This window comes from Camelus ferus, chromosome X (assembly GCF_009834535.1).
Source record: "Camelus ferus isolate YT-003-E chromosome X, BCGSAC_Cfer_1.0, whole genome shotgun sequence".
Classification (NCBI taxonomy): Eukaryota; Metazoa; Chordata; class Mammalia; order Artiodactyla; family Camelidae; genus Camelus; species Camelus ferus.
The window spans coordinates 93,734,375-93,758,324 of NC_045732.1; the positions used below are offsets into that span (position 1 = coordinate 93,734,375).

Sequence of the window (23,950 nt, forward strand, 5' to 3'; positions counted from 1 at the left end):
AGTTTAACTTGCTGATGTTTCTTTTGTTTTTTTACTGAAGTATAGTCGATTTACAATGTTGTGTTTATTTCTGGTGTACTACATAGTGATTCACTTATACATTTATACATACGTCTATTCCTTTTCATATTCATCCCCAGTTTATCCCTTCCCACCACCTTACTGATGTTTCTAAGATTATAATTTATCTTGCTGTATTTATGCCAATATTGGTTGATTCCTGCTCTCTTAATTTGTATTTTATTCTTTAACCTTATGGAATTTTGTAAATTGCAAAAGTAGTGTATACCTGTCGTACCGAGAAAAACAGTACAGAAGTGTATTAAAGAAGGTTAAGTTCCCCCTGCACATGCTCTGAGGTAACATTAGAGCAATCAACATTAAGAGCTTGATGTGTGTGTGTATGTGTGCATGCAGGCACACACGTGTACCCTTCCTCATCTTTTTTTTTCCATGCTCAGACAAATACTCATTTATATGGATTTTTCCCCTCCCTCCCTCACTTCCTTCTAAACAAAAAGGAGATAATTCTCTGTAAGGATTAAAAAGACCCTGATAATCAGATTATTTCTAGGGATAAAAACTGGGAGAGATGAGAACAGAGGTGGAAGGGAGACTGACTTTTGCCTGTGTGCGCTTTTGTACTGTTTGCTTTCTCCCTCTTTTCTTTTTAACAGGGGTGTGTATTATCAATTTAAAGAAATCTCTCCTCCACCGTGGATTTTCTCCGAGGCATTCCCATTAGGGGCAGTGTTTTCAGTGACATTTACTTTGTTATCAGGGAGGTATTGGTTTTGAAATGTTGAACAACTCTTGGTGAGGTTCTGAATGAAACAAAATACAATCTGCTTTCTATTTACATGGTAATTGCATTCCTGGGAAATTCCACGTACATAAACACTGTGCGAAAAATATTTTGTCTTTATGAGTTAAGCAGAGTTTTCTTTCCTTTTTTTAAAAATTCTTATTTTTTACTGAAGTGTAGTCGATTTACAATGTTAGTTTCAGGTGTAGAGCAAAGTAGATTCAGTTATACATATACATATATATATGTGTATATATATATATTTTTTTCAGATTCTTTTCCATTACAGTTCATTACAAGAAATTGAATATAGTTCTTTGTGCTATATAGTAGGTCCTTATTGTTTATCTGTTTTGTATATAGTAATGTATATCTATTAATCCCAAACTCCTAATCTGTCCTTTCCTCCCCTGCTTTCACTCTGGTAACCACAGTTTGTTTTCTATGTCCGTGAGTCTACTTCTGGTTTGTAAATAAAATTTGTATCTTTTCTTTTTTTTTTAAGTTCCACATATAAATGACGTCATATGATATTTGTTTTTCTCTGTCTGACTTACTTCACATAATATAATAATCTCTGTGTCCATTTATGTTGCTGCAAATGGCATTATTTCATTCTTTTTTATGTTTGAGTAATATTTCATTGTATATATGTGTGTGTGTATATGTGTGTGTGTGTGTGTCTGTGTGTGTGTCCTTATCCAGTCATCTGTTGATGGACATTTAGGTTGTTTCCATGTCTTGGCTGTTGTAAATAGTGCTGCTATGAACATTGGGGTGCATATGTCTTTTCAAATTATAGCTTCCTCTGGATATATGCCCGGGAGTGAGATTGCTGGATCATATGATAAGTCTATTTTTATTTTTTTAAGGAACCTCCACACTGTTTTCCATAGTGGCTGCACCAGTTTACATTTCTACCAACAGTATACGAGGGTGTCTTTTTCTCCACACCCTCTCCAGCATTTATTATTTGTAGACTTTTTAAAGATGGCCTTTCTGACTGGTGTGAGGTGATATCTCATTGTAGTTTTGATTTGCATTTCTCTAATAATTAGTGATATTGAGCATCTTTTCATGTACCTGTTGGCCTTCTGGATGTCTTTTTTGAAGAAATGTCTATTTAGGTCTTTTGCCCATTTTTTGATTGGGTTGCTTTTTTTTTTTCATTTTAAGCTGTACGAGCTGTTTGTATATTTTGGAAATTAGTTCCTTATCGGTCACATCATTTGCAAATATTTTTCCCATTCTGTAGGTTGTTTTTTAATTTTGTTTATGATATCCTTAGCTGTGCAAAAACTTTTAAGTTTAATGAGGTCCAATTTGTTTAGTTTTGCTTTTATTTCCATTACTTTAGGAGCTGGTTTGAAAAAAATACCACTGCAGTTTATGTCAAACAGTGTTCTGCCTACATTTTCCTCTAGGAGTTTTATAGTATCCAGTCTTACATTTAGGTCTTTAAGTTTATTCTTGTATATGGTGTTAGAGAATGTTGTAATTTCATTCTTTTACTTGTAGCTGTTCAGTTTTCCCAGCACCACTTATTGAAGAGACTGTCTTTTCTCCATTGTATATTGATGCCACCTTTGTCATAGATTAATTGACCATAAGTGCATGAATTTATTTCTGGACTTTTTATCCTGTTCCATTGATCTATGTGTCTGTTTTTGTGTCAGTACCATACTGTTTTGATTCCTGTAGCTTTGTAGTATAGTCTGAAGTCAGGGCACATGATTCCCTCAGCCCTGCTTCTTATTCTCAAGATTGTTTTGGCTATTGGAGTTCTTTTGTGTTTCCATACAAATTTTAACATTTTTTTTTTGTTCCAGCTTTGTGAAAAATGTCATTGGTAACTTGATAGGGATTGCATTAAGTCTGTATATTCCCTTGGGTAATACGGCCATTTTAACAATATTGATTCTTCCAATCCAAGAACATGGTATATCTTTCCATCTGTTTGTATCATCTTAAATTTCTTTCATCAGTGCCTCATGGTTTTCAGAGTACAGATCCTTTGCCTCCTTAGGTAGGTTTATTTCTAGGTTATTTTATTCTTTTTGATGCAGTGGTAAATGGGATTGTTTCTTTAATTTATTTTTCTAATATTTCATGGTTAGTGTATAGAAATGCAACTGATTTCTGTATATTAATTTTGTATCCTGCAACTTTACCGAATTCATTGATGAGCTCTAGTAGTGTTCTGTTAGCATCTTTAGGATTTTCTATGTATAGTATCATGTCACCTGCAAACAGTGACAGTTTTACTTCTTTTCCAATTTTGATTCCTTTTGTTTATTTTTGTTTTCTGATTGCTATGCCTAGGACTTCCAAAACTATGTTGAATGAAAGTGGTGAGAGTGGGCATCCTTATATTGTTTCTGATCTTAGAGGAAATGCTTTCAGCTTTTCACCATTGAGTATGATGTAGCTGTGGGTTTGTCATATATGGCCTTTATTATGTTGAGGTATGTTCCCTCTATGCCCACTCTCTGGAAGTTTTTATCATAAATGGATGTTGAATTTTATCAAGAGCTTTTTTTTTGCATCTATTGAGATGATCATATAGTTTTTGGAGTCAATTTGCTAGTATTTTGTTGAGGATTTTTGCATCTATGTTCATCAGTGATACTGGCCTGTAATTTTCTTTTTCTTTTTTTTTTGTGATATCTTTGTCTGGTTTTGGTATCAGGGAGATGGTGGCCATATAGAATGAGTTTGTAAGTGTTCCTTCCTCTGCAATTTTTTGAAATAGTTTCAGAAGGATAGGGGTTAATGTTTCTCTAAATGTCTTATAGAATTCACCCGTGAAGCCATCTCATCCTGGAATTTTCTTTGTTGGGAATTTTTAAATTACTGGTTTGATTTCAGTACTGGTAATTGGTCTATTCATATTTTCTATTTCTTCCTGGTTCAGTCTTGGCAAATTGTACCTTTCTAAGAAATTGTCCATTTCTTCTATGTTGTCCTTTTGGTTGGTGTATAGTTGCTCATAGTAGCCTCCTATGATCCCTTGTATTTCTGTGGTGTTGGTTGTAACTTCTCCTTTTTCATTTCTTTCTTTTTTTTTAAAGCTTTTTTTTTTTTTTTTTGCAGGGGGAAGTAGGTTTATTTATTTATTTGGTTTTTCAGTGTAGGTACTGGAGTAGAACCCAGGACCTTGTGCATGCTAAGCATGTGCTCTCCCACTTGAGCTATACCCTCCCCCCCTTTTTCATTTCTGATTTTATTGATTTGGGCCCTCTCCCTTTTTTTCTTGATGAGTTAAGCAGAGTTTTCAACTCTGATAATTATAAACAGCTTTTCCACTGACATGGATGTCTGGTTGGATCTTTGAAAGCCATGAGGGATTCAGGACAGTCTTGTTCATTGCAGATACACAGCATCCCTGACCCTGCCCATTAAATGCTTGTAGAGTACCCCAACCGCTGCCACATCCCTCCCCCTAGTTCCCTAAATGCCCTCTAGGAGGCAGTGCCATTCCTTTTGAGAATCACTGCTCTAGTTTTTCCCTCTGCTTGGAAAGTTTTTTCCTCAGTTATTTGCAGAGGTGGTTCTTTCCTGTCATTCTGAGCTCAGCTTAAATGTTGTATCCTGTCAGAGGGCTGACCTGACCACCCAGTCTACACAGCCCTCATTCACTCTACCACATCACCCCATTGCAGTTCTCTGTGTAGCATGTATCCCTATCTGCTCTTTTTCTTTTGTTGGTTTATCATCTCCTTCCAGCTACCAGAATATAAGATCCATGAGGGAAGAGATCTTGTCTCTTTTCACATCTGTGCCCCTATGCTTGGAACACTGATGGGCACATAGTGCTCAGTAATCATTAGTTAGATGAATGAAGGAAGAAGGATGGAAGGAAGAAAGGGGGAAAAGAAGGAAGAAAGCAAGGAAGGAAAGAAAGAAACCTCTTTTTCAATTCTAGAAGTTGGAAAAGATTAGCAGAACATAATGTCTTCATGAAATTATTTATTTAGGTCATATAGGATAAATAGCAAAAGATTAACTAGGCTCACAAGATTGGTGGATTCCTTAGTTCTCAGTGAATAATATCAGCCTTGTCAGAAGTTGAATATTTGCCATTTTAAATTTCTAGCCACATCTGTAATCCTAAAGTGAACTCTGATATTTGCCAGAGACACTTTTCCCCAATCATCATTTTCACCACGTCTTTAGCTGCGGTTTTGGCAAGTGCGTCAACAATGACTTCAGCAGCTCTAACCTTTGCAGTTAAATATAACACTAGAAAGGGTGGCTTCCACAGCTTTTGCATTATTCTCCTTTGGTGCACTATATTTATCTTGAAGCAATGCTTTAATGTCCTTCCGTTCTGCTTTAAAATTTTTGATGATGTTGAAGCAGGAAAGTTTCATATCAAAATGTGTGAGCCTTTTCATTCATTCATTCACTCACTCATTTATGCATCCCATAAATGTTTATTGAATACTTAACTCTAAATCAGGAACTATGTTGGGGAGACATATTTCACGTAATGGAATTTCATTTGCTCCCATTACCTGGCCATGGTAATCCAAATTTCAATGGTTTTTCATAGTAGTCACACAATACTTTTAGTTTCTTTGCTGCTGATATTTTTACAACACTAAGAGATGGTCCAGGTGATGAAATGATACATCTCTAGTACCTATCTAAAGACCTAGGACTAACCTCATCACATTTTATTCAGCAGCTTCACCTCTACACTTTTTGCAATTTGTGTACATATAGTAAAATGACCTTGTTTTGGTGTAGAGTTAGTTATATGTGTTTTAACACATGTATAGATCTGGGTGACCAGCCCCACAATCAGGATACAGAGCTGCTCCATCAGCCCCCAGAATCCTCATGTGCTGCCCCTTTGTCATCAAGGCCTCCTCCACCCCCAGCTGTGGTAACCAGTGATCTATTGCCTGTTCTTACAATTGTGACCTTGAAGAATGTCATATAAATGGAAACATATAACATGTAACCTTTTGAGACAGGCTCTTTTACTTGGCATGATGCCTTTGAGAGTCACCCATGTTGCTGTGTTCATCAGTAGTTTCTTCCTTTTTATTGCTCAGTCATATTCCGTTGTATGGATGTACCACGATTTGGTTAGCTATACATCCATTGGTGGATGTTTGGGCTGATTCCAGTTTTTGGCTCTTATGAATAAAGCTGCTGTGAGCATTCATGTACAGGTGCTTATATGAAAATATCTCCTTTTATTAAATAAAAGGTAACATTCTATAGATATAACTTTGACACTTTGCTTTTTTCACTATATACTATATCCTGGGAGTTACTCCAACTCAGTTGGTAGATATTGTTCTTACTTTTTTTTATAGCCACATAGTATTCTACTGTATGGATGTACCATAGTTTATTCTATCACACAGCTAGGAATGAACATTTAGGTTATATCCAATATTTTACAATTACAAACAATGTTGCAATGCATAACCTTGTGCATGTGTAGTTTTGTATTGTTGAGGGTTTGTTTTCATCCACTGTTAAACTTTAAAATCCCATTTGTAGACACTGACCCATGGTGAGTTCAATGGAAAACAAAACAGAAGAGAATGAAGCATAGGCCTAATTCCTAATAAAAATTATATGTGCCTTTATATACTTCCTGTATTAAAGGTTTGTCAGCTTCTGGAAATCATGTGTTGATGTGTGAATGAAAAGAATGCATTGATGTATATTGACCTTCAAGATACAGGGCTCCATACTGGTGCACCGGGTTGTGAAGTGCTTTGCAAAGTGGCAGCGATCACTGGCAATGGGCAGATTAAGGGAACAAGAGGCCAGGGTGCTGGGTGGTTGACCTTATGAATGTTGAGATCACTGAGAATGTTGGGACAAGTTGGGACTAAGAGTACAGATAGTAGAACTAAAGCCTTCATAAATGAGGGCAGTGACCAGGAGGGTGACAGAAGACCACCATCAGGATGGGGAGAGGATGAAATAACAGGATGGTGGAGGCCAAGGAGGAGCCGGAGATTTCTCAAGAGTGGGGAGGAGCAAAGATCAGAAAGCGGCCTTGGGGAGCCAAGAGAGCTCTAGCTCCATCTCTTGGCATGCTCTAAGGCACTTAGCTGTGAGGAGATGAGATAATAAACAGCCCGTGCTTTAGAGGGGTCAGCAGACAGCCACGGTGTCAGTTATAGTAGGATGTGGAGGGCACATCCCAAGGAGAGGTTCAAGACTATTGGGACTTAGCGCATCACAGACTGGAAGTTCTAACCTTAACCCAACCCTAACCCTAACTTAACCCTCATCCTCACCATAGCCTGCTGTAAGGTCCAGCTGATGTAGTGCTAAGTGTTCCTTTACTTCTCCGTCAGCTGGTGTTGACAGCAGTGATGAACGTAGCAGCTGCTGGCTGAAGTGAGCCATGTAGCCATTTGCTGTTGGGGCACTGGGAATGGTTCTCAGTGTCTCTTGTGGGTGTTCTCCAAGATTGGCCTGAGGGCCTGGTTGGAAGGGGCACAGGGCTGAGCTCTTCCTGCACGTGTGGCATGCGTGGTTCTGGTGTTTAGTGTCCCCAACCAGAGATTGAAGTCCTATTTACAACAATATTGCCATGCTGCTGCTATTTTGCATTTAATTTGCACGAGGTATGTCGCATTTCAAAGATGTCAAAGGGAAAAGCTGGCTGACTAGCCAGATTTCACAGGTCAGTAGTACCCTGGTGGGAGCCCCTGCTATCTGTTCCTCAGCTTTGTGGATCCAGAAATTCAGCTTTATCAGTGTACCCTGGCATGAGCTGATTTGGGGAGCTGACTCTGATAACTACTTCTCAGTCTCCTTTGCTGGTTCTTCCTCATCTCTACACCCTCTAAATATTGGAGTGCTCCAGGCTCAGTCCTTGAGCCTCTTCTCTATTTAAACTGATTTCCATGGTGATCTCATCTAGTCTTGTGGCTTTAAATACCATCTATGTCCTGATGACTCTCAAATCTCCAGCCTGGAATCCTCCCCTGATCATACCCAGATGCCTCCTTAATAGCTTCACTTAGACATCTGTTGGGCATCTCAAGCCCAATGTGTCTCAAACAAAAACCCTGATCTTCCACCAAATCTACTTCTCCCCTAGTCTTCCCTGTGTCAGTAAATGGAATTGCTTTTTTTTTTTCTCAGTAACTCAGGCCAAAAATCTTATAGTTGTGCCTAACACTCATTTTTCTCTTTAAAATTTATTGTCTCTCATTTACATTATTGGAATTTCCTCGTAATAGCCCTTTCTACTCTCATCATTGCCCCTTCCATGCTTTCTCTATGTTTCTTTATAGAATTTATCACTATCTGACATACCCTATATTTTTCTTAAAAATCTGTCTTTCTTTAGCCCACTAGAACATAAGCTTCATGAGGTTGGGGTTTTGTCTATTTTGTATACTTCGATACTTCTGGCACTTGGAACAGTGCCATGGCACATAGTAGCCTAGTAGGCAGTCACTAAATATTTGTTGAATATGTGAATAAATGAATGATCCAACTCATGACATACTGGTATATGCATTAGAATGTCTGTTTCTTAATTGATTGTGAGAAATATGACTGCTAAGCAGACCTGAATACTCACATTGGATATTTGGGGCACCCTCTTCCCTTTAGGGGAATTTTTTAAAATATTTTTATTGAAATAAAGTCAGTTTACAATGTATCAGTTTCTGGTGTACTGAATAATGCTTCAGTCATACATGAACATACCTATATTCGTTTTCATATACTTTTTCACCATAAGTTACTACAAGATATTGAATATAGTTCCGTGTGCTATGCAGTATGAACTGGTTGTTTATCTATTATGTATATATTAGTTAGTACCTGCAGATCTCGAACTCCCAATTTATCCCTTCCCACCTGGTAACCATAAGTTTGTTTTCTGTCTGTGAGTCTATTTCTGTTTTGTAAATAAGTTCATTTGTCTTTTTTTTAGATTCCACATATAAATGATATCGTATGGTATTTTTCTGGTTTGACAATTTTCTTTCATATTAGCTTGGTTTCTTTTTGGTTTTTGTGACTCTATTATATGCTTTTGATTTGCCGTTACCTTGTTTTTCAAGTATGTTAACCCCTTACTATATCTGTTTGTTTTAGACTGGTAATCATGTAGGTTCAAACACATCCTAAAAAGAATGAAGACAAAAAAAGAAAAAGAAAAAAAAGAAGAGAGAGGAAAAAAAATCTATATTTTCTTGCTCCCCTCTCCCATCGTTTATGAGATGTCTTTCTTTAATTTTTTTACGTCTTCATGTTTATTCTCTTGCAACTTATTGTAGTTATCACATTTCCAATTATGGTTTTCTCATTTCTATAGCTTCCTGCTTCTTTTCTATTTAGAGTAGAGCTTTCAATATTTCTTTTAGGATAGGTTTAGTATTGCTGAATTCTTTTAGTTTTTGCTTGTCTGTGAAATTCTTTATCTCTCCTTCTACCCTAAAGGATAGTCTTACCAGGGAGAGTATCCTAGGTTGCAGCCTTTTCTCATTCAGGACTTTAGATATATCTTGCTGCTCCCTTCTGGCCAGCAGTGTTTGTGTAGAGAAATCAGCTGAAAGCCTTATGGGGGTTCTCTTATAACTAACTCTTTGTTTTTCTCTTGCGGCCTTTAGAATCATTTCTTTATCTTTAACTTTGGCCATCTTAATTATAATATGTCTTGGTATAGGTCTGTTTGAGTTCTTCTTGTTTGGGACCCTCTGTGCTTCCTGACTTGGATATCTGTTTCCTTCTTTAGGTTTGGAAAGTTTCGGTCATGATTTCTTCAAATACCTTTTCAATCCCCTTTTCTCTTCCTTCTCCTTCTGGGATCCCTATTATGTGTAGGTTGGCACACTTTATATTATCCCATAGGTCCCTTATATTGCTTTCATTAGTTTTTACTTGCTTTTCTGTCTGCTGTTCTGATTGGGTAACTTCTGTTATCCTGTCTTCAAAGTTACTTATTCGTTCCTCTGCAATATCTGGTCTGCTTTTGACTGACTTTAGCTCGGCTCTTACCTCAGCTACTGAGTTTTCTGTTTTTAATTGGCTCCTCTTTATGGTTTCTCTTTCCTTTTTATAGTAGTCTCTGTCTCCATTCATAGTCTCTTATTTCCTTCAGTGCTTTTATCACCCCCTTTTTGAAGTCATGATCTAGTAGACTGTCAAGGTCTATCTTGTTGTTCTTTCAGGGGACTTCTCTTGTTCTTTTAATTGAGAGTGCTTCCTCTGCTTCTTCATTTTACTTATATTTCTCTGGCTTTGTGGATTTAGGAGTATCAATGATCTACTGTGGTCTTGAAAGGCTATTTTATTTTTGTTTGTTTTTATTTAAAGTGGGAGCATTCCTGTGTAGACTGTGTGCATCTAATAGTTTTGTTGCGAGGGCTGTTCTTAGTATGGATGGTTGCCACGTCTTTCTTCCATGTGTGTTGCCTGTCATCCCTTTGATTGGGGATGTGGTTGGTGTGGTGATCAGAGCCTGCCCTGACTGTTGTTGAACAGGTCCTCCTGTTTTGTTCTGTGGTTGTCACAGCCTTGACAGAGGCCAGGTCTGCTCCCCTGTTGCTGGAATAGAGGCGTCTAGGCCCGTTTCTGAGCTGTGGTGTGTGGTAGGCAGGGTTGGAGGGCTTCAGCTGGGAAGAAGTGTCACTGAGTGTACCTCCGCAGGAGATGTCCACTGGGAGGTGCCCTCTGTTGTGTTGTCTGTCACTTGTTACGTGGGCTTAGAAAATACTCTTTGTTGGTGCTACCTTGTCCTCGCCTTAGCTGCAGGAATGTTGGCCACCCACTCTGGTGTCCCCAGGTTCTGGGCCCCAGGAACCACTAGTGCAGATCCACCAATGTCAGGCATTAGGACCTGCTGTAGTGAGCGTGCAGTCACACACCTGAATCCATGGTACACCATAGGGTCAATGCAGACCCCAGCCCCACCTCTGCATACAGTAAGGTGTGCAGGCCTTACTTGAACCCGCCATGCGCCAGAACTCAGCTCACTGCCTGTTTGTCCCAGAGGCACGGGTCCACAAATAGTCCAGAGAGAGGAAATCCACCCTCTCTGCCTTGGGCTGTAAACAAATCTTAGTCCCACCTGTGAAGTTGCAGGGCCACTGGGTAAGGATTCAGCTTTCAGCCCTGCCTTCATGCAGCAGAGCCCCACTTCTCTTCTCTCAACACACCAGCAATGGAGCCAAGCTGAGATGCGGCTATGGTGTGGCAGCATTGTGCCCCTCCCCCACCATTCACACCAGCAGTTTTTTATGGGGGTCCCAGATATTTCTGTTCTGCACACACCCCCAGCCAGAGCTCACACCACCCCTGAGGCTGCCTCTGTGGAGTGGGCTCCATACCTCTCCCCGGCTCCTCACCAATCTCCAGCAGCCAGTCCCGGCTTGTCCCTACCAGCCTGCATCTAGGGCTGGGGACTGCAGGATCCTTCGTGCCAGTTTATCTTAGTTCTGTCTGCCAAGCAGCTGCCACTTTCTCCTCTGAGCCTTGGAAGTTCCACTTCTCTCCCTGCTGACCTCCTGGCTGGAGAGGAGGGTGTCCCAGTGTGAGGGTACCTTTCTTCCTTTGCTGCTCCCTCCCTGTAGGACTGGTCCTGCACTGATTTTTCCTTCTTTTCTCTTACTGGATTTTGTGAGAATCCTCCTGTGTTTCGAAGTGAGAGACACTCTGCCAGAGTTCAGTAGGTGTTCTGTGTGATTCAGTGGGTTTGTAGATGTAATTCTTGGTGTATTTGTGGGAGAGGGTGAGCTGTGAGTCTATCTGCTGTGCCATCTTGACATGTCCCCCCTTAGGGGAGTCTTGATGGGCTATCACACTACAATGAGAAGTTAGGGAAATTTAGGATACTGTTTACTGGTTAATGCAATCAACCCATCTTTGGGTTATAGGAATATGCCTTCTAAAGACTGTAATATTTGTGGAAGCTGCTTTGAAATCACCCCTGCATTGGGCTATGGCTCCCTTTTTTCTAGTTTTCATGTAAAGGAAACAAGGATAACTTTAAATTTTGGACTTGATTAAATGGCTGGATAGTGATGCAACTAACAAAGATAGGGAAGGACTTCATGAGAATAATTTAGACTGGAAGTGATGTATAAGGATAGCGTATGAAGGGTGTTAAAACTGTAGCAAATCCAACTTGAGGGCTTGTTTCAGGTATTCAAGCTGTTACACAAAAAGCAAAATCTATTATGGCAGAAACTGTATATCAATATCCATGTGCTCCTCTTTATTTCCCCTTGGCTTTCCTTTTAGCCAAATGGGGCCATATGGTTTTGTTCTGGCCAATGGAATGTGGATAGGATTGATAACTGCTACGTCCAAGCCTGGCCCATAAATAGCGCTCATAATTTTTTATGCTGAAATGCTCTGCTGTTGACACAGCTGGAAGCCAAGGACTTGAAATGGCAGAGCACAATGCAAGGAACCTGGATCCCTGAGTTCACCACTTAGAGGAAATCTATCTAGGAGAGTTGTTCAGACAAGAACCATCTCATAGGACTTTGTATGAGTGAGAAATAAACCTGTGTGTTAAAAAGCCAGTGAAATTTCAGGGTTTCTTTTTTTGTTACCACAGCAGAGTCTAATCTACCCTGACTAACATATCTTTACACTGTTATCCACAGGAAAGCCCTCTCCACCTGAGCTATAATACATGAAGATTTAAGAGAAGCACTTAATTGCTTGTCAGTTATGTTAAGGATTTTTTTCTCAGCTTTATGAAGAGATGGGCAAAGACTATAAATAACTACTTTAGCTCAAGAAAGTCACTCTTTCATAAGGAGAAATCATCACTTGAATATTTGAGTTTCAAGAAGAATCTGTGTCTTTCTGGGGAAAAAAAACCCCTTCAATTTGAATGATCATAAATTTGGCTTGGACTGACTTTGAACAACCCAAATTTATGCTTTTATTACAAGCTTCATCAGTGTGGTACCATGCAAGAGAAACTGAATGCAATGATTACAAAAACTGTAGCTGTATCACATATGCTTTGATGGAGGTTGTGAGTATGGGGTATTAAATGTTTTTCATTGTCTGAGTTACCTAGTTGTGAATTCAACTGAGGGAACTTGCTGAAAACATTTTGATGATAATGAAGAGACTCTTGAAATGCTTGATTAAATGTCTTCTGCAGAATTTCTCAAAGTGGATGGCAGTGGTGAGTGACTAATTGTGCTAATTTGAGTTCTCCAGGAAGCAGATGTTAATATGGAGTTAGGAATGCAAGATATTGATTGGGGATAATTCCTGTGAAAGATAAAAGGGGAGGGAGCAAGACTGGGCAAGGAAAACCCTTAGATCATAATGCAGATCTGACACATGTGAAAGGGTGGGGAGAGGAAGGGGAATTGGGCATTGGTGCCTTAGGCTGCAAAGCAGATGTGACAAAGTCCTGGTCAACCCAGTGGGGAGTTCTGAAAGAAAGACTGCCTGTTAGAGTCCTAGGTTGGACAGAAATGGCCAGGCCCTAATATTGCCACTATGATTGATCATTGACTGGAATCTTCCAAGGGAAAGCATGGTTTCTTCAAGAATGCTGCAGCTGATCTTGGAAGGTGTTGCAGCTGGAGGTTGGCAGCCAACTTTGATCATTACAGATATACGGCAGATTCTTTCTTGAAGGGAGATCTAAGCCATGCACCTCTATGCCTACCCATTCCTTCCTTTGTGCTACATGGATTCACTTCTCCAAACCTGTACGGTGTTCCTATGAGCCTCTCTTTCTGATGGTAAACATAGAAGAGATTAGTGGGAAGAACTTCACTTTGCTGCAATTGGTCTCAGAGCTTCCACTGCTTCTTATCTTCTCCCTCCTCCACTATCCATTTTATATTCAAATTGATTTTCTGCCTGCTCAATCTATCAATTACTGACGAAAGGATGTTGAAGTCTCCAGTTCTGATAGTGAGTATGTGTATTTCTTCTTCCAGTTTTATCAGTTTTTACCTCATTTTGATGCTCTGTTGTTAGGTGCATATATATTTAGGATTGTTATGTCCTTTTGAGGAATTGACCACTTTATCATTATGTAATGTGTCTCTTTATTCTTGATAGTATTCCTTATTCTGAAGCCTACTTTATCTGATAGAAATGTAGCTATTCCAAGTTTCTTTTGGTCAGTGTTTTCTTCGTATATTTGTGTCTATCCTTTTTATCTTTAAGCTACCTGTGTTTTTATATTTACAGTGAGTTTCTTATAGACAAGATACAGTTGAGTTTTATTTTTCATGCACTCTGACAATTTCTGTCTTTTAATTGGTGCATTTAGAGCATTCGCATTTAAAGTAATTATTGATACAGTTAGATTATTATCTATCATCTTTGTAACTGTTTCCTATTTGTTGCATTTGTTCTCTGTTTCCTCCCCATCCTTTTTTTCTGTCTTCCACGGTTTTAATTGAGCTTTTTATATGATTCCACTTTGCTTACTCTCTTGGTATACCAATTGTAATTGTTACCCTAGTGTTTATAATATACATTTTTTAACTAATCTAAGTCCACCTTCAAATAATACCATACTGCTTCATATGTAGTACAGGTACCTTATAAAAGAGTATTTTTGATTCCTATTTCCCATCCCTCTAGCCTCCAAAGTGCACTGGTGGCAGCTTATAGTTCAGTGAAATTCTTGCTGTGCTCTTGGCAAGGGTGTTCCCTCTTTGGGGACAAATACCTCTTACACTGCAGAGCTCAAAATTATAGGGGATCAAAAGCACCGTATCTCCCTACTAGTAGGTTATTGGGAATAACTGTATATTGGGTCACTCCTGCTTCCACTCTTTGATTCCTGCACCCATGTATTTTTCCTCTGAGGGAGCTGGTGCCATATAGAGGTCTCTGATTTAGCATTTTATATTGTGTCCTGGAGGATGGTACCACATCCTTGCAGAGTATTGCTTCTGAGCTGGTGCTCCAGCTGCAACTTCAGCAGACCATTTCATTGCTTTATTAGGGTGGCTACTTCTGAATGGTGTGGAAAGTGTTGTGCCAGGGGGGGCCTATGGTCACGGGCACACTCCCACATTTCCTTTGCTTTGAAGCAGGTCCCTGGTCAGCTGCTATGTTGTGTCAGATTCCATGGTGTGCACAATCAGGTACTCCTTAAGTCCCTGGATAGTGTGGTACTGGCTGAGGTTCTGTGGGCAGGAAAGGCAAAACCACACCCAGAATATATGTCCATTTCTATGAGAATGAATTTCTGATCATTCTTGGATGGAATAGGCCCTATCATCCCTATTGCTAGTTCTCTGAGCCTATGAATTCCTTTCCAGGTCTGTGGCTGCCCCTCCTACTGCCCTGCAGAGGAGAGTCACATGAACTTCTTAGTGATGCTGGTGCTCCTCTCACCAGCACATTCCACATGGCCTTGGTGATCAGTGTGTTCCCTAAGCTGTTCTGTATAGTATAATCCTCCAGTTGGTATTCTGGCCTCACATAACAGACCCATTCCAGCATACCCACCTCCCTGAGCCTTCTAAGCATCATCTGTCATGGCAATTCAGGCATTTCTACCCAAAGTTAATATCAACCAACATGTTTTCCATACTTCTAGGATCCAATCTTCTAGGTATGTTTGTACCACCTTTCAGGGTCCCTGCCAGGGTGTTAAATCTTGTATACCAGGAGATTACTCCTATATTTATAAACTATCTTTTATCCAAATCGGTGTTCTACATCCCTATTTATTACCTGGAGTCCCTTACTAGAGAGACACTTTGGGTCTCTGGGTATCAATGTCCAGTAGTCCTCTAAATGTTTCCCCTTTCCCCAGCATACAGTCACCCAAGTAAAGGGCCATAGGTTCTTTTGGGGAAGGACTGGAACTATTATTATGATATGTAATTGCTATGGTGATGCAGTTTCTTTCTCCTGGAGACCTAGCCACTTCTGCAGTCAATGGGTTCTGGGTCTGAAAAGTGACTCAGGTCTAGGAACTGGGCAGGGCATCATGGCTTTTTGTTGGGGTGTTAACCTTCAGCCTTTTTTCTATTGCTGCTCTGAAAAAAATATGTAATTAAATAATATCCTTATTGGCTGTGCATCTCTTTGCTCCTAGGGGCACCATACTTTGTTAGTCCTCTTGACTCCCTGAGGGTCAAGCCCTCTTGGCTGTTCCTTGGATGTTGCCAGTCATTATGATCATTGTGGCCTCATGGCTTTGGGCAGTTAAACATAGCCACCTGGTCATTATTACTTTGGCCTCTATTAATGAACCCAACTCTGTGATTGCCTCTCCTACCATCTCTCCTGGCCTGCTGAGAAGAGCCACCTTGGAACTTCTTGGTGATGCTGGCACCCATCTCACCAGTGCATTCCTTTTGGCTTTGGTGGATGGTGTGTTTCCTGAGTCTTCCTGTGCAACATCCTTCTCTGGTGGATCTTTTGGCCTCAGGTGACATATCTACTCCAGCATGCTCACTTCTCTGAGTCTTTGAATTCCTTTCTTTACTCTCTGCTGTGGCAATTAAGGCATTCTAACCTCACTCAGTGTGGGTTACCACTCCCTGCAGCTTCTAGGAGCCACCATAACAGTGGGTTTGTACCTGCCCCTAGGGTCCTTGCTGAGCTGTTAAGACCTATATCCTGAGAGAATACCCTCAGTCAATAAACTCTCCCTTATTCAGTCTTAAGTTCTGGACTCATTGCTCAAACATCCTTGTAATCCAATTCATGGGATCTCGCTGGCTTCTTCCAGTGTATGTTGGCTTGATCTGGCAGGTCTTTTGGTGTATGTAGACCCTTTTCTTTCTTACCAAGCCCAGTACATCCCTGGCTGGGTTATACCCTAGTTACTGGCCTGATAACCAGGAAGAGAGGTGAAGGCAGATCTTGTTGTCTTATAAGGGAGAGGCCTTTGTGCCATCTTCCCTAAAGAAGTGAGGTAAATGCTATCCCTTAATAGGGAAGGGTGGTTTATCTTTGCAGGCTCTGAGGATTCAGAGCAGTCTGGGGAGCCAAAAATGTTTGGAGGCACCCACGTAGATATTCCTATGCCATTGGCCAGGATCCTGGGTTTTCCCATCTAGAGCCCTGGCCTTGGCATAGCAGGTCTGCTTTGGATAGGCATTCGGTCATCTTTGAAGCTTGGTGACTCTAATGATTAAGTTCTGAGTTTGGCCTTTAGGTTTTTCGGCTCTCCCATTGAAGAAGATAAGGATCTCTTTGTGAGCTACCAAAGAGGCATTCTGGCTTTTACAGTTTTTTGCTGTTAATTGCCTTTAGCAGTTTTATTATTCCTCTGTAGGGTGTCAATGCAATTTAATAACAGTCAGCCAGTCCCACTGTCCTTGTAAACAATGTTATTCACATCTTCTTTTCATTGCATCTGCTAGGGCATTTTCTTTCACCAGAACATTCTCCCCACTCACTACCAAGTGAAAGTTTTAGCAACTGGACCACCATCTTGTGCCAGAAACTATCCTTGGCCCACATGCTACCTGGGATGAGGTCCTCATTCCATTTCACCTAGTAAGTGATCAGTCCCAAAGCCCCACCTTACCTCTGCTTTCTCAGACCAATTCTAGTACCAGTTATGTCAGTTCAGGTCCTCTGGGAAGGAGATACTGAGACAGAGTTAGGAGTGCAAGAGGTTCATTTAGTTCTAGTGTATTGCAAGGTTTTATCATTTACTATGTTGAATTAAGTGAGTTCATAAATAAAATGATCTTGTTTTAATTAAGCTAACCCTTACAAAATGTAAAAGGAGATTAAAATGATTCCTGTAAAAGCAGATACCCCTCTGCTTAACCTCCCCACAAACCTAGCCATAGATTAAAAATAATACTAATACTCTAAGCACAAATAAATAGCAAATAAAGAAAAAAAGAAAAAATAGGGTGAAGAGAAAGCACAGATTCAAGTGGTAGAAAGAAATCCAATAAACTAGCAATGACAAGTGTAAACAGATGAAACTTACAAGTTAAGCAACATATATTGACAAATTGCATTTTTAAAGATCCAGCTATGCTATTTATAAGAAATATACCTAAAATATAAGGACACAGAAAGTTTGAAAGTAAAAAGACAGAAGAGAATATTCCCAGAAAATATAACCAAAAGAAAATTGGTGTGATGTTAATATCAGACAAAATAAACTTTAATGTAGAAAACATTATTAGGCATAAATATGGTCACTACATTTTGATGAAAGGAAGAATTCATCAGGAAGGTATAAAAATTCAAAACTTGTGTGTATCTAATTATATTATTGTAAAAAAGCAAAAATGGACAAAATTACAAGGAGACAAAGAGAAATACACACAAATAGGGGAGACTTCAGCATACTTCTCTTCATATTTGAGAGATTATGCAGACAAGAAATTAGTAATGTATAAAAGATTTGAAAGCACAATTAAGAGGCTTTCTCTACTGCACATATATGGAACCTTACATTTATCAATTGGTAATACATATTCTTTTCAAGCACAGATATAATAGTTGAAAAAATTGATCATTAACTTGCAAACCAAATAACAAATAGCAAAGAATATTTATTATGGAAATCATAGTCTCTGATCACAGTGAAATTATGTTAGAAATAATAAACAAGAGGATAATTTTAAAGCCACATATACTTGGGTATTTATAATCCCATATCACATGGGTCAAAGAAAAAATTGCACTGGAAACTAGAAAATATTTAGAATGGAGTAACAATGAAAATAAGAGATATCAGAGCTTGTGAGGGTACAACAAAGGTGGTACCAAGAGGAAAATATATAGCTTTAAGTTCTTATATTGAAAGGCTAAAAAATAACTCAAGAAGTTAGAAATAAAACACGAAGAAAGTAGAGGGAGAGAATTACAAAAAGGTAAGAGCAGAAATTATTGAAATAGAACAGCAAGCCACATCAAGAGGAATAACAAAATAAAATACTATTTTTATATGAATATAAAGATGACAAATATACATACTAGATATGCCAGGATAGGCTTGATCTCATAGACTTAACTGTTATGATAACAGATAATTATTATTGTTAAAGTTTGTATTTCTTCTCATGTAATTTTATTTTACGAAATGTTATTCATTAAATGGAGAATTAAATGTGATTTAACCTTTGTAAGTCTATGCTGTAAATGCATTCACAAATCAGAGAAAAGAAATAAACACCTGGTTGTTTGAAAAAGATGAATAAAACACACTATGCTCTAGCTAGATGAATAAAACAGACAACTCTCTGGAAAAAGGAAAGAAGGCACAAATAATAAAAATGAAAGAAATGTAACGTAACTGATACAGTAGATAAGATATTGAAACAACAATAAAAGAACTTTATGAACATCTTTATGCCAGTAAATCTGAAAATTTGAATGAAATGGATAATTTCATATAAAACTACAATTTACCATAGTTGACTCAGGAAGCAATGGGAAAATGGAGCAGGCGTATGGTTATTAATGACATTGAAACAGTGGTTGAAGTCTACCAACGAACCAGCCAACTCACAATACACAACTCACCATATACCCACTAGATAGTTGGTTGTATGGGTGAGTTCCAACAAACGTTCAAGGAGCAGATCATCTCAATACTGTAAAAACTGTTGCAGTAAATGCTCTCCAACTCATTTTATAAGGCTAGCATAACCTTGATGCCAAGCTGGGCGAGGCTATTATGAAAAATGAAAATTACAGGCTAACTTCGCTTATGAATATATATGCAAAAATCCAGAAAGAACTACTGACAATCAGAAATAATAATGTATTAAAAATACATTATGGAAAAAAATACATTATGGCCAAATTGCATTTACTTCAGTAATATGAATGTTTTAAGATAAGAAAAATCTACTTAATCACTACAATAATAGAATAAAGGAGCAAAACTAACACTTGTACTGTGGGTCCCAGTCAGTATAGTAAGAAAAAGAAAATAAATAAAAAGTATCCAATAATATAATACAAATATTATTAACAGATGACATGATTATCTACATAGAAAATACAAGAGACTGTGCAAACTGTTGAAACAAATAAGAAGGTTTGAGGATGTAGGAGCAATATAAAAAAAAATCAATAGTGCAACAATTAGAGCTTACGATAGCAACAAAAACTAAAAGACACCCGGGAATAAATCTTATAAATGATGTGTAAAACCTATATGCAGAAAAATGGAAATCTTTTTTGAATGACATTAAAGAAAACCTAAGTTAATGGAGGGACAAAATATGATCATGTATAGGAAAACTTAATAAGCAATGGTGTCAAGTCTCCCTAAATTCACTTAGAGATTTAATTAAATTCTAATTAAAATTCTAAATAGGAAAAATAGCAAAGACAGTATTAAACAGCACGATATACCCTACCAGATGTCAGCACTTCTTATAAACTATGGGAATTAAGATAGTGCAGAGGAAAATAAAAAGATCAATGGAACACTGTAGAGAGCCTGGAAACAGACCCACACATAAATGGAAACTTGATACATCACAGTGTGGAAAGGAGGAATTATTTAACAGATGTGCTGGAGCCATTGGTTACCCATATGGAAAAAAATTAAATTAGATCCTGACTGTACATTGTATACAAAAGCAAATTCAAAGTGGTTTTATGATCTACATGTGACAAGTACTTGAGAACTTTTGGAAGATAATACAGGCAAATATCTTTATGACCTTGTGGTAGGGAAGGATTTTTTTTTACATTTTTTTATTGAGTTATAGTCAGTTTACAATGTTATATCAATTTCCAGTGTACAGCACAATTTTTCAGTTATACATGAACATACATATATTTATTGTTGTATTCTTTTTTGCTGTGAGCTACCACAAGATCTTGTATATATTTCCCTGTGCTATACAGTAGGGAAGGATTTCTTAAACAAACTGCAAATAAACTATAATAAAAGTTTGATAAATTTGACTACATTAAAATGAAAAAAATTGTGTATAAAGAAATAAATCATGAACAATAACAACAACAACAACAAAAACAAGCCACAAACTAGGAAAAGATATTTGCAACATGCTTGCTCTTACTTCAGACCCTTGGCACGTGATCTTCCTCTGCCTGAAACTGTCTTCCTCCAAATATACGTTTTGCTCTCTCCTTCAGTTCAGTAATGCCTCTGTTCAGAGGTCATCTACTCAGAGAGGCCTATCTGACCACCATATTGAAAATAACGCCTCTGTTGCTTCATCTTCTTCCTCTGTTTTCTCTTCATAGCACCTATTACTACTTGACACTATATTTGCTCATTTATTTATTACGTGTCTCTTCACTCCTTGAGAGCAGGGACTTTGTTTTGCTGACTAATTTTTCTCAGCCCTCAAATAATGTCTGGCACATAGTATATACTAATATATGCTTATTGAGTGGATAAGAAATGAATGTAATGATAAAGGATTAGTATTTAGAATGTGTAAAGAACTACAGATCAATTAGAAAACTTTGAACAAATGATTCAATAGGATAATCGTTAAAGACTATGAACAGGCGGTTCATAGAAAAGGACACCTGAAGAGATAATAAAAATATGGAAAGATATTTAATATCATTGGCAGGAAAATGCAAAGTTAAACAATAACTTCACATGCAAGAGACTGGCAAAAATTAGAAGTCTGACAATACCGATTGTCAGGAAGGACTTCAGGAAAAAGGAACACTGTTCACTGTTAGTTGGAGTACAAACTGGCACAACCATCCTGGAGAAGAATTTGGAAATATCTAATAAAGATAAATGTCACTTACCCTAAAACCCAGAAATTCTATTCCCAGGTAGAAACGCTAGAGATGCTTTTTCAAATTTGAGTCAAGTGACTGCACAAGAATATTTCTAGCAGCATTGTCTTAATAACAAACAACTGGATATAAACCAAATGTATGTCACCAGTAGAAGAGACAAACCATGATTTACTCATAAAATGGGATGCTGTACAGCAGTAAAAATTAACAAATTACTGCTGGCCCTCTATAACCACTGTTTCTGCATTCACAGATTCAACCAACCTCAAATCAAAAATATTCAAAACAAAATTCCAGAAGTTCCAAAAAGCAAAACTTGAATTTGCTGCACACTAGCAACTATTTGCATAGCGCTTATGATGTATTTACAGTTATTTACATAGCATTTACATTGCATTAGGGATTATATACTTATATGATTTGAAGTACAGAGGAGGATATGTGTAGGTTATATGCAAATACTACACCATTTTATATAAGGGACTTGAGCATCCATGGATTTTGGTATCTGTGGCGGGGGCCTGGAACCAATCCCCTGTGGATACCAAGGAACAACTGTATAACTAAACACGTCATTTTGGATGAATCTCATAAACACACAGAGCGAAAGAACCAAACTACAGAATACATGTTGTACAATTCCGTTTATGTAAAGTTTCAAAACATGCCATATTTTGGCACATGATAAACTGTGCCATATGTTGTCTATGGGTGGATGGACATGTGGTCAAAGGGTAGTGGTTACCTCTGAAGTGGGAGGGAGTAGCATGGGATTAGAAGAGGGTACAATAGGGGGCTTCAACTGTATGTGTTTTGTTATTTAAAAAAGAAGCAAATATGTTAAGATTTGACAAAGATGAGTAGGTAGTGATAATATCATGACATGACATGAGTAATAATTTTATTATTCCCTTCATGTGTGCTTGAAATGATTCATTTGAAGAAATTACCATTAGTCAGTATCATCTGTTTTGACGTATGTGTGAGTGAAATGCTTAACCAGTTTAGTAATGCTACTATTTTCCCATCTTCGTGGCTCCTCTTTCTGTTTATACTATCCTAGCTTTAGAGTTATTTGCTGAACAGGGATCACACAGTTCTTGAACTTGAAACTCAGCTTAATTGGGGACAGGAGTTGGCCAGCTTCTTCTGTGAGGGGCTAGCTGGTAAATATTTTCAGCTTTGCAGGCCACATGGTCTTCGCTGCATCTCCTCAAGTCGGCCATAGTCGCTGGAAAGCAATATGGTGAGCAGGATTCGGAGATGGCCCTCGAGCTTCCTGGCCCTGGAGGTACACACACTTTATTTCAGTTACTCATTTCAACATGAATCTAGGTGCTCCTGTGAAGGGATTTTGGTGATGTAATTAAGGTCCCAAATCAATGGACTTTAAGACTTTTTGGCAGGCTTAACCCAATCAGATGAGCCTTTGAAAGGGATGGGGCTCTTCTCAGTAAGAAGAGAGACTCAAGTGTGAGGGAGAGTCTCTGTTGCTGGCTTTGAAGATGGGGGCCATGTGGCAAGGAATGTGGGTGGCCTCTGGGAGCTGAGAGCAGCTGTGTGCTGATGGCCAATACGAGAAAGGAGGCCTCAGTTTTACGGCTGTAAGGAACTAAATTCTGCCAACAACTATGTGAGCATCGTAGAAGACTTCGAGCCTCAGATGAAGCTACCGCCTTAGCCAGTACCTTTGTTTCAGTCTGGGGAGACCCTGCACCAAGTCCTGCTCAGACTTCTGATTAACAGAAACCGTGAGGTCATCAACTGGTGTTGTTTTAAGCCACTAAGTTTGTGAGACTTTGCTACACAGCAATAGAAAATGAATACAAGTAGCCATAGACAATGAGTAAATGAATGAGCAAGGGAAGCTGTGTTCCAATAAAACTTCATTTATAGGCACTAATAATTTTCATGTGTCACAAAATATTTTTCTTTTGAGCTTTTTTCAACCATTTAAATGTATAGAAACCATTCTTAGCTCATGGGCTATACAAAAACCAGTGGTGGGATAAATTTTGGCTTGTGGGTTATACTTGGCAATCCCTGATCCAGGAATTGGTGCATTTTTTAATCAAACCCTCTGAACTTTTGATAATTTTTCAGGTATAAGAATATGGAAACGAGTCTCTAAAACATTCTTTTCTTCAAGATTTGAAATGCGTTGTTGCTTAGTTTCTTCACATGGCATCATAAGCATCATAGTTTTTCTCAAATATATAAACATAAAACAATTTTCTCTAATGGTCTAAGTCTCTTCTAAATATCAAATCTGAACTATAAAAGCATTTCATTTATACATCAATTTCTCATACTCAAATAAGTTTAAGGGAACATGGCCAACTATCGAGTGAAAATATTATAGTTATTTATTTATTTTATGTCCCCAAGGATGCATTCTTTATTCTTTTGATCATGTGATTCTAATTAGTTGATAAACATGCATGGCCTTTCTTAAGACATGTTAATCAG

At 38.4% G+C, this 23,950-nt stretch overlaps 1 protein-coding gene across 1 annotated transcript in view; it reads left to right on the forward strand.

The window, feature by feature from the left end:
- LOC102507515 (A-kinase anchor protein 17B) overlaps positions 1 to 23,950 on the forward strand; it is a 108,026-nt gene that overhangs the window by 965 nt on the left and 83,111 nt on the right. The gene's annotated exons all lie outside the window — the stretch shown is intronic.